Raw genomic sequence first — 9,687 nt, forward strand, 5'->3', positions numbered from 1 at the left:
AGAAATGATGTCATTTTAGAAAGGCTATTGGTGGCATTGGTTACTTTTAAAAATTGTATTTATTTTAATTTATTTTTTAAACCCCTAAAAATATGTTTTTTTCTATTTACTAATTTATTTGGCTGCACCAGTTCTTAGCTGCAGCACATAAGATTTTTAGTTGTGGCATGGGAACTCTTGGTGGCGGCATGTGGGATCTAGTTCCCTGACCAGGGATCAAACGTGGGCCCCCTGCATTGGGAGTGCAGAGTCTTAGCCACTGGACCACCAGGGAAGTTCCCTGATTATTTTAAAAAGCAAGCAAAAAGGAGAGCTCAGATGATCCCTGGCCACCCTTCTCTTCTAACTCTGACTTCTTAGGACCTTGAACATATCTGGAAATCTCTTCGAAGATATTCTATTCAGTACCATGTTTCCTAAAGCATGCAATTTTATCAGTTTGTTAGACTTCTTGAATCATACTGGGTATCAGGCAGTAGTTGCAAATAAACCAATCCTCTGTTAGCAGGAGGAAAAAAATCTGTGGCCCGTGGGAAGGCCTGTCACCCTCTTTCACCCAGCGCCTTGGCAGACATCCACAGCCACAGCTCTGTTCCCTGCTGCTCTTGAGTTGGCCTCAGAGCCTCCTCAGAATTGATGATGAATAAACAAAATGTGGTATGCCCACACAATGGAATATCATTCAGCTGTAAAAAAGAGTGAAGTACCAATACAACATGGATGAACCTTGAGAACATTACACCGAGTGAAAGAAGTCAGAGACAGATCACATAATGTGAGTCTGTCTATGTGAAATTTCTGAAAGAGGCAAGTCCATAGAGTCAGAAGGGGCACTAGTGGATGCCAGGGGCTGGGATGAGAGGAAAATGGGGAGTCACTACTTAATGAATAGGGGGGTTTGGAGGGGGTGGTGGTGGTTAAAATGTCCTAAAATTAGATCCTGGTGATAGATGCGCAACTCTGTGAAAACACTAGCACTATACATTGCATACTTTAAAAGGGTGAATTTTATGGTATATGAATTATATCTCAATTTTGAACAATCATCGCTAGCACAGCACTCCAGGAAATCAGGAATTAGCATGTGTCATAAAATTTGAAGTTTTGCTATTTAGCTTTTTTTTCCACTTGTGCTTAGACTGAGATCCCCTCCAGCTACATACTCTCCACTTACAGACCTCTGGACCTTTGCTTCTACTAGAGTATTATTGCCATTTGTCCTCCCTACATCCAGTACAGATGCTTCTAATATAAAGGGAACATCCTCTGCAAAGCCTTCCCAACTCCTAACACCTCTCTGCCCACCCCAGAACAATCAAATTCTCCAACAGCACTGTGTGCTTCCCTCTTGCCCAATCCATGTCACACTGCAATGTGATTGTCTCCTTACTGCTCCAGATTTCTCTCTTGACTGTCTTCCTCGTCTTTTTTTTTTTTTTAATGAATTTTTATTGGGGTTTAGTTGACTTAAAATGTTAGTTCAGGTGATATATATATCTCCACTCTCTTCTAGATTCTTTTCCCACATAGGCCATTACAGAGGGTTGAGTAGAGTTCCTTGTGCTATACAGTAGGTCCTTCATGGATGCATGCATGCTCAGTCATGTCTGACTTTTTGCAACCCCATGGACTGTAGCCCCCCAGGCTCTTCTGTCCATGAGATTCTCTAGGCAAAAATACTGGAGTGGGTTGCTATTTCCTGCTCCAGAGGATCTTCCTGACCCAGGGATCAAACCAGCATTTCCTGTGTCTCCTACATTGGCAGGCAGATTCTTTGCCACCAAGCTACCATTTTATATATAGTAGTGTGTATATGTCAATCTCAATCTCCCAGTTTATCCTTCTGCTGCTTCCCCTCCCCATAACCATAGTTTGGTTTTTACATCTATGACTTCTATTTTTGTTTTGTAAATAAGTTCATTTGTACCACTTTTTAGACTCTGCATACTCCTCATCTTTTTACTTGCAGTCTCCACAGCGCTTAGTCCAGAATAGTCTTCCTCAGAAAATGGATAAAATATGCTCTCAATCCTCAGGACTGCTACAGCTTGTTAGGAGGAGATGGATACTGAACTAACTACAATAGCATGTGTCCCAAACTGCACTTATTTTTGTGGAGAAGAAAATGTCTGTTTTTTTTCCTGTGGACACAGTGATGCTTCTAAGAGATCAGCTGGATGAAATAGCAAAGTCACTCATGCTAGAGGGGTGGAGAACACTGAAGCTGCATAGAGTTGACAGGCCTGTGAGAAATGGGCAAACACCACAGCCAAGGTACAGAGTGAGTGGGAAAACCCCAGGTGCAATAGATGAGGTCACAGTGAAGGATCATCTACCAGCAGGAGGCACCCCATGCCTCTTTAGCACCAAGTGAAAGTGTGAGTCTGAGGCTATTTCTAAAACCCCCAGAAAGCTACTACCGCATCTCACCATGTGGGATCTAGGCCTCCATGGACATAGTCTTCACTGTGAGGAAAGACACACCTACAGAAGGCGTTGTCTAAGTTGCAGAGACTGAGAGAACCCTGCCTGGAGTGGTATGAGCCCCTGCTGTCACAGGCATTCCCAATCTCTGTGATGTCAGCTGCAGTTCTTGAGAGCCAACTCCTCAACCCCATGCATTTTCAAGTTGAGAGATCACCCAGAGATTACTGGTGCCCTTTTTTTTTTTTAATTGAATGATATTTGCTTTACAATATTGTGTTGGTTTCTGCCATACATCAACATGAATCCACCAAAGGTATACACATGCTCCCCCGCCAAACCTCCCTCCCACCTCCCACCCCATCCCACCCCTCTACATTGTCACAGAGCCCCAGTTTGAGGTCCCTGAGTCATATAGCAAATTCCCACTGGCTATCTGTTTTACATATGGTAGTGTTTATGTTTCCATGCTACTCTCTCCATTCGTCCCACCCCCTCCACCCCCACTGTGTCCACAAATCTGTTTTCTATGTCTGTGTCTCCACTGCTGCCCTGCAGACAGGCTCATCAGCACCATCCTTCCAGATTCCATATATATGTATATGAAAGTGAAAGTGAAGTCGCTCAGTCGTATCCGACTCTTTGCGACCCCATGGACTGTAGCCTATCAGGCTCCTCCATCCAAGGGATTTTCCAGGCAAGAGTGCTGGAGTGGATTGACATTTCCTTCTCCAGGGGATCTTCCCGAGCCAGGAATCGAACACGGGTCTCCCACATTGCAGGCAGATGCTTTATATATGCATTAATATACAATATTTGTTGTTCTGTTTCTGACTTACTTCACTCTGAAGCTGTGGTACATATATAGAATGGAATATCACTCAGCCATAAAAAGGAACGCTTCTGAGTGTTAATGAGGTGGATGAACCTAGGGTATACTGGTGCCTTATGTCAAGGTCCATGGTGACATTCTAAGAAGGGCATAGAAAATGAAGTGAGTCTCAAACATATCTTAACTACTGAATTGTTTTGTTTTTTTTTTTTCCTCCCCAAACTTGCCACATTTCTTAAAATCTACATGGAATATATGCTTCTGGTGAGTTCATTGCAGAGCTGGAAGAGCATGGCCCAGAGAGAGGAAACGACTGGCCACATTCCTGTAGCTGGATACTGGCAGAGCCAGGACTGAAACTTGGCTTCTGCAAATCCAAAGACCTCCTTCCTAGCACACATCTCACACACTCCCTCTCCATGCACTTTGGTCCTCAGTGATTTGAAAGCAAACCACAAACCAGACAACAAGACATATTCTTGATCGGAGAGTAGAAAAATGCCACAGGAACCTTTTCTAGTTGTCATCTGCAAAAGCAAGGCTGTGCTTATTCACTCCCATCACTGTCTCATTACTGGCACTCCAGTGTACTCGTTAGCTTTGGAATTGGAAGTGTGCCATGAAAACGTTGCCTGTCAATCAGCATGATCAAAATCACTTTTGGATGGGGTTTCCCCAAATAAATGGCATTTTTGATTGTTGTTTCTGATTCAAATCAATGGGCTTCTTTAGAGCTGAGGCCCACATGGACACTAAGCTGTGATGGTGAGAACATCAAGGTGGCAGCTTGGAACTCTTTCATTAAGGGTAGACCCTGGACCATCAGTAGTAGCATCACCTTGGAGCTTGTAAAAATCAGGAACTGTGGGGTAGGGCCCAGTAATGTTTTCCACTAAGCCTTCCAGGTGATTGTGAATGCACACTCAAGTTACAGAACCACTACCTTAGAGAAATTGAGGCTCCTGGTCAAAGGACCAGAAAGGAAAGCTGTTCAATTTCAGGTGTGAAACCCAAGCCAAAGACCCACCTTGTAACAGCGTGGAGATCTTTTTTTGTGGTCTCGAAAGGAAGGGGAAATTAGGTAATAGGTGAGAAAAAACATACAGTGCCTATTAAGAAAAACGAAGAAAATAAGGAAGGACCCAACATAGAAAATGATGAACAACATAAAGGATAAATGCAGGCCAGGAAATTAACCTGTTTGGAGGATGTCTTAAGGCAGAGTACATCTCGAATGCTAAGGCTGAAGATACACAGAAGTTTTGAAACTATCTAAGTCAGCGTCACAACTTTGCTGGTCTGAAGTCTAAGCCTACAGATGTGGGCTCTGCTAGGATTTTTTCTAAGGTTACAGGGCCAATTAGTGGCCATACCAGAGGAAAAGCCTGGTCTCTCAACTCCCAGGCCAGTGGTTGGGTACAGGTACCCTCTACTGGGTATTCACTGACTGTCCTGCTGGGGTGAGGATATGGGGTGACTGGGTACTTTGTGTGGATGGATGGGGTGGGTGGGGGTAAAGGAATAACAGTTGAGCCCTTTGGCCACCTGATGCAAAGAACTGATTCACTGGAAAAGACTCTCATGCTGGGAAAGACTGAGGGCAGGAGGAGAAGGGGGTGACAGAAAATGAGATGGTCAAATGGCATCACTGACTCAATGGACATGAGTTTATGCAAGCTCTGGGAGATGGTGAAGGACAGGGAAGCCTGGCGTGCTGCAATTCATGGGGTTGCAAGGAGTTGGACACGACTGAGCAACTGAATAACAACAACCCTCAAGTAGGAATGTGAGGTGGGTACACTGCTAGCCTTGGTATCTTTTCCATTGACCTTGGATAAGAGTTACTGGTGCTTCAAACCCTGGATAATAGAGAGTTAAGGAAAAGAGGCGTAAGCTTCTAAGGCCTCTGATTTATGCCTGACTTATGTGGTGGTCCACAAAGTGTTCACTCCAGTGACTACAAGGATAAGCAATTTTGAGACCCACTGACCCTCCCCTTGCACCTTGGAGATGCCTACCTACTAAAGAAAACCCAAGCAGAGAAAATCAAAGACACTGCCACCAACCACATTGGTGGCACCACATTAATTCCAAGTGATTTAATGCATATTATTAAATATTGTTTGGGACTGGAAGAAACACAAGCTGGAATCAAGATTGCCAGGAAAAATATCAATAATGTCAGATATGCAGATGACACCACCCTTATGGCAGAAAGTGAAGAGGAACTAAAAAGCCTCTTGATGAAAGTGAAAGAGGAGAGTGAAAAAGTTGGCTTAAAGCTCAACATTCAGAAAACGAAGATCATGGCATCTGGTCCCATCACTTCATGGGAAATAGATGGGGAAACAGTAGAAACAGTGTCAGACTTTATTTTTTTGGGCTCCAAAATAGCTGCAGATGGTGACTGCAGCCATGAAATTAAAAAACGCTTACTCCTTGGAAGAAAAGTTATGACCAACCTAGATAGTATATTCAAAAGCAGAGACATTACTTTGCCGACTAAGGTCCGTCTAGTCAAGGCTATGGTTTTTCCTGTGGTCATGTATGGATGTGAGAGTTGGACTGTGAAGAAAGCTGAGTGCTGAAGAATTGATGCTTTTGAACTGTGGTATTGGAGAAGACTCTTGAGGGTCCCTTGGATTGCAAGGAAATCCAATCAGTCCATTCTGAAGGAGATCAACCCTGGGATTTCTTTGGAAGGAATGATGCTAAAGCTGAAGCTCCAATACTTTGGCCACCTCATGCGAAGAGTTGACTCATTGGAAAAGACTCTGATGCTGGGAGGGATTGGGGGCAGGAGGAGAAGGGGACGACCGGGGATGAGATGGCTGGATGACATCATGGACTCGATGGACATGAGTCTGAGTGAACTCCAGGAGATGGTGATCGACAGGGAGGCCTGGCATGCTGCGATTCATGGGGTCGCAGAGAGTCAGACACGACTGAACTGAACTGATTGAAACATTACTTGGTAGTGGGTATTTTTCTAAGTAGTCTCTGGGTATTAGTCTACCAGGCATTAATATACGTGTCATGAAAGGGGGTTCTAGATCACATAATTTGGAGAAACATGGGAATTATGTAACCCTGAATGGCTTGCTTTGCTGCAGGACTTGTTAAGAGCCCTTAGTCCTTTGTTAGGTGCATTGCAACTCTCTAGGGATGAATAGTATACAGTGATTTTGAAACTTATTTTCCTTTTTCTGTTTTTCCTTTTGTTTACCCCCAACCCATCCATACCTATTAATATTTAAATCTTCATAGAACAGTTGAACTCTTGAGATAAGAACATTTATTACCCTTACATTATAGATAGGAAAACTGAGTCTCAGAGAGGCTAAATGACTTGCCCAAGGTCATCTAGTGAAAAAAAAAAAAAGCAGAGCCAGGGTTTCATTCTGGGTTAGACTGGTGCTGGACTGACTGCTGACCATTATGCCTATTGCTGCTTTTATAATAGTGATAATCATAGCTATTTACAGCATTCAAAGTATTTACAGCATTTACTGTGTGGCAGGTAAAGTACTGTATGTACATTATGACATTCAGCTTCCCAACAATATTGGGAGGTCCCTGCTCCTGTTGTCCCCCCATGGTCATTGAAAGTAGAAATGTTATAAAATAAGTAGCTCAGAGCCTGACTGATAGTAGAATTGAGATTTCAACCCAGTTCCATCTGGCACCAAAGCCCATGCTATTAACTGCTAGGTGCTGCTAACTTCTTCACATATTTAGACACTCTTATGACCACAGCAACTAGTTATTCTTGTGTTAGGTGGACTGAATGGCACTTTCAGTTTCTTAAGTGACTGTAGCCGTGGAGAAAAGGAATTCCACATAGGCTGCCAGGTAGTGCCCTCAGGAAAGCCCAACAGGCATGCGGATCTCTCTCAGGGTGTATAAGTGCCCCCTGGGAGCTGCTGACCCCTAGGAGCTGCTGACCCCTCTGCCAGGAAGAGGTTAGCCCCGGACTGTCAAGCAGAGCCTGGGCCTGGAGTGAGGATGTTTGTGGATCCTCTTGGTCAGAGCCCCTTGCTTTGAGATGGGCCCCATGCAGTCCCTACTTTGGGCGGAGCTGTTCTCCTTTAACAGAGAGGCATCTAAGGCTAACTTGTGGCCTACTGTCCATGCATCCCAAGTGGGCTGCCCGTTGGCCACATCTGCTGGTTGACGGGCCCTGCCCCATACAGGCTGGCCTGATTGTGAAGCAGGGAAGGAGCACGAGCAACTAAGACAAGCCCATCCTAATGTTCACACCCAAGTGTGAATACAAGCGCTAGACTAGCGTCTAACATTGGCAAACTTGGCCTCAGGCCGAGTGGGTGTACAGGCTGACTACCCCCCACTGGAAAACAGTCAGGCCTCATGGTCATGGGACAGCCCCCAATCTCAGGTCTATAGCTTCACCTCCCTTTCGCTAAACATTATGAATACATTTGTTCAGGCTGCCTGTAGAGCCACTGGAGCTGGTGCCCACCTAGAGAACCCCAATATTAGTGGTCTCTGGGAAGCCAGGAATTTATAGACTTGGCCTCCTTCTCCGTCAGGCCCAACTATCAACCCATTCCAAGCCCCCACTGCTGTGATAAGCAGGAGTCACGTCATAAGTCATGTCATCAGCACGAGCAGGCCCTGTGCTAGACATGGGGGGGGTAAAGTGGGGAACATGTCAGAACACGATTCCTGCTTCAAGGGGACGTGTTTAGTACACGAGACAGACAATAAGTGAATATAACACAGTTCTGGGGAGGTCAGCCTGTACACCCACATGGCCTGAGGCCAAGTTTGCCAATGTTAGACGCTAGTCCAGCGCTTGTATTCACACTTGGCTGTGAACATTAGGATGGGCTTGTCTTAGTTGCTCGTGCTCCTTCCCCACTTCACAATCAGCTCAGCCTGTATGGGGCAGGGCCTGTCAACCAGCAGATGCAGCCAGTGGGCATGAGGAATTCTTAAGGACATTAGAGGGCAAGTTCTTGTTAGATCTTTTGAATATTCACGTTCTGTGCTACCTCCCTATGGATGCTTGTAAGTCCCAAAGCCGTGGCTTTGGCAATACTTAACAGTGTTGCCTGTGAGCCACTTCCTGCCCTGGCTCACTAACGCTCAAGGCACCAGGAAAGTACACTAACCATACAGAGAGCTTCTCAGATATTTTGGCAGAGGAGCTGACCCCAAGAAACAGTTTGAGGCCAGGACCCTGTACTGATTATCAAGCACGAAAACCAGGCACTGTTACTTTATAGTAACCATTGAGGTCCATGTGCTGTAAGGGTAGGTAACAGCTCCCATCCACCTTATCCTAGAATTCTGGAGTCCTAGAGTTTAGGAGGTCAGAAATTAAGGCTCTTTCCTCTTCCCAGTCTCCTTTGTGATCCCAGTCTCCTTTGCTGACTCCCTTCCTCTGCTCAGCCTCTTAAAGTTGGAAAACCTCCCGGTTTGGTCAGTTTCCATCTTCTTTTTACTGTGTACATGCTCTCCCTAGGTAATCTCATCAAGTCCCATGATTATAAACAATAACATATGCTGATGATTCCCAAATTTATATTTTTAGGCTAGATTCACATCTTCAACTGCCTAACTGGCATTTCCATGTAGAAATTTAAAAGCCTTTGCAAACATAGCAAGTCTGAGAGTGAAGCGTTGATTTTCCCTCAACATGCTGTTGCTCCTTTTCCGGTCCTCACTGGCTTGGTGGATGGCACTACCATTCATTCACTGAGTAATGCAAGCCTCTTTCCCTTAGGCCACACATCCATTTCATTAGGAAGTCCATTGCATCCTTTTCTAAATTTATTCCCCAATTCATCCCCCTTTCTCCGTATCTACTGTGATCCCCCTAGTCCAATTCACAAGGATCACTTTCCTTTACACCTGCTATGAAGGGCTTCCCACTTCCACTCTTGCTTCTGTCCAATTCCGTCTCTACAACTTCAGCCAGTAACTTGTTTTCAGTGAATATCATATCATGTCATCCCTTTGCCCCAAACTCTCCTATGGCTCCCTATTTCATCTGAGATAGAATTCAGTCTTTATCACTTTAGAAAATTTTGCATAATCTGCTTCTAATTTTCCCTTCCGCCTTATCTTGTGCCACTGCTTCCTTTTATTTACCATACTGGCATAATATTGATCTTTTTGCTGTCCATTGAACATACCGAGCTCTTTCCTGCCTCAGGGCCTTTGCAAATGCTATTGCCTTTTTCTGGAATGCTCTTTATTTTCATGCTTTGTATGTCTGTCCTTTCAGCCTGTCAGCTTTAGAGAAGCCTAAAAATTAGGCACCCTTATATCTCAGCCTCTTAGCTGTTTTCTTCACAGATCTCATCACAACTTATAGTATCTGTTTACTTGCTTTTCATCAGTTTATTTGATTTTGGTGCGTGTGTGGTGTGGGGGAGGGTGGGTCTCTCTTCCCAACTAGAATG

The 9,687-nt window shown here is 44.6% G+C and overlaps 1 non-coding gene across 1 annotated transcript; it reads right to left on the minus strand.

Annotated features, from left to right (window-relative positions):
- Positions 1-201: 201 nt before the first annotated feature.
- On the minus strand, positions 202-274 carry TRNAG-CCC (transfer RNA glycine (anticodon CCC)). Its single transcript has one exon. It is a non-coding gene; the product is annotated as a tRNA-Gly (tRNA).
- Positions 275-9,687: the final 9,413 nt, after the last annotated feature.

Source organism: Budorcas taxicolor, chromosome X, assembly GCF_023091745.1.
Source record: "Budorcas taxicolor isolate Tak-1 chromosome X, Takin1.1, whole genome shotgun sequence".
In the NCBI taxonomy this organism is placed as follows: domain Eukaryota; kingdom Metazoa; phylum Chordata; class Mammalia; order Artiodactyla; family Bovidae; genus Budorcas; species Budorcas taxicolor.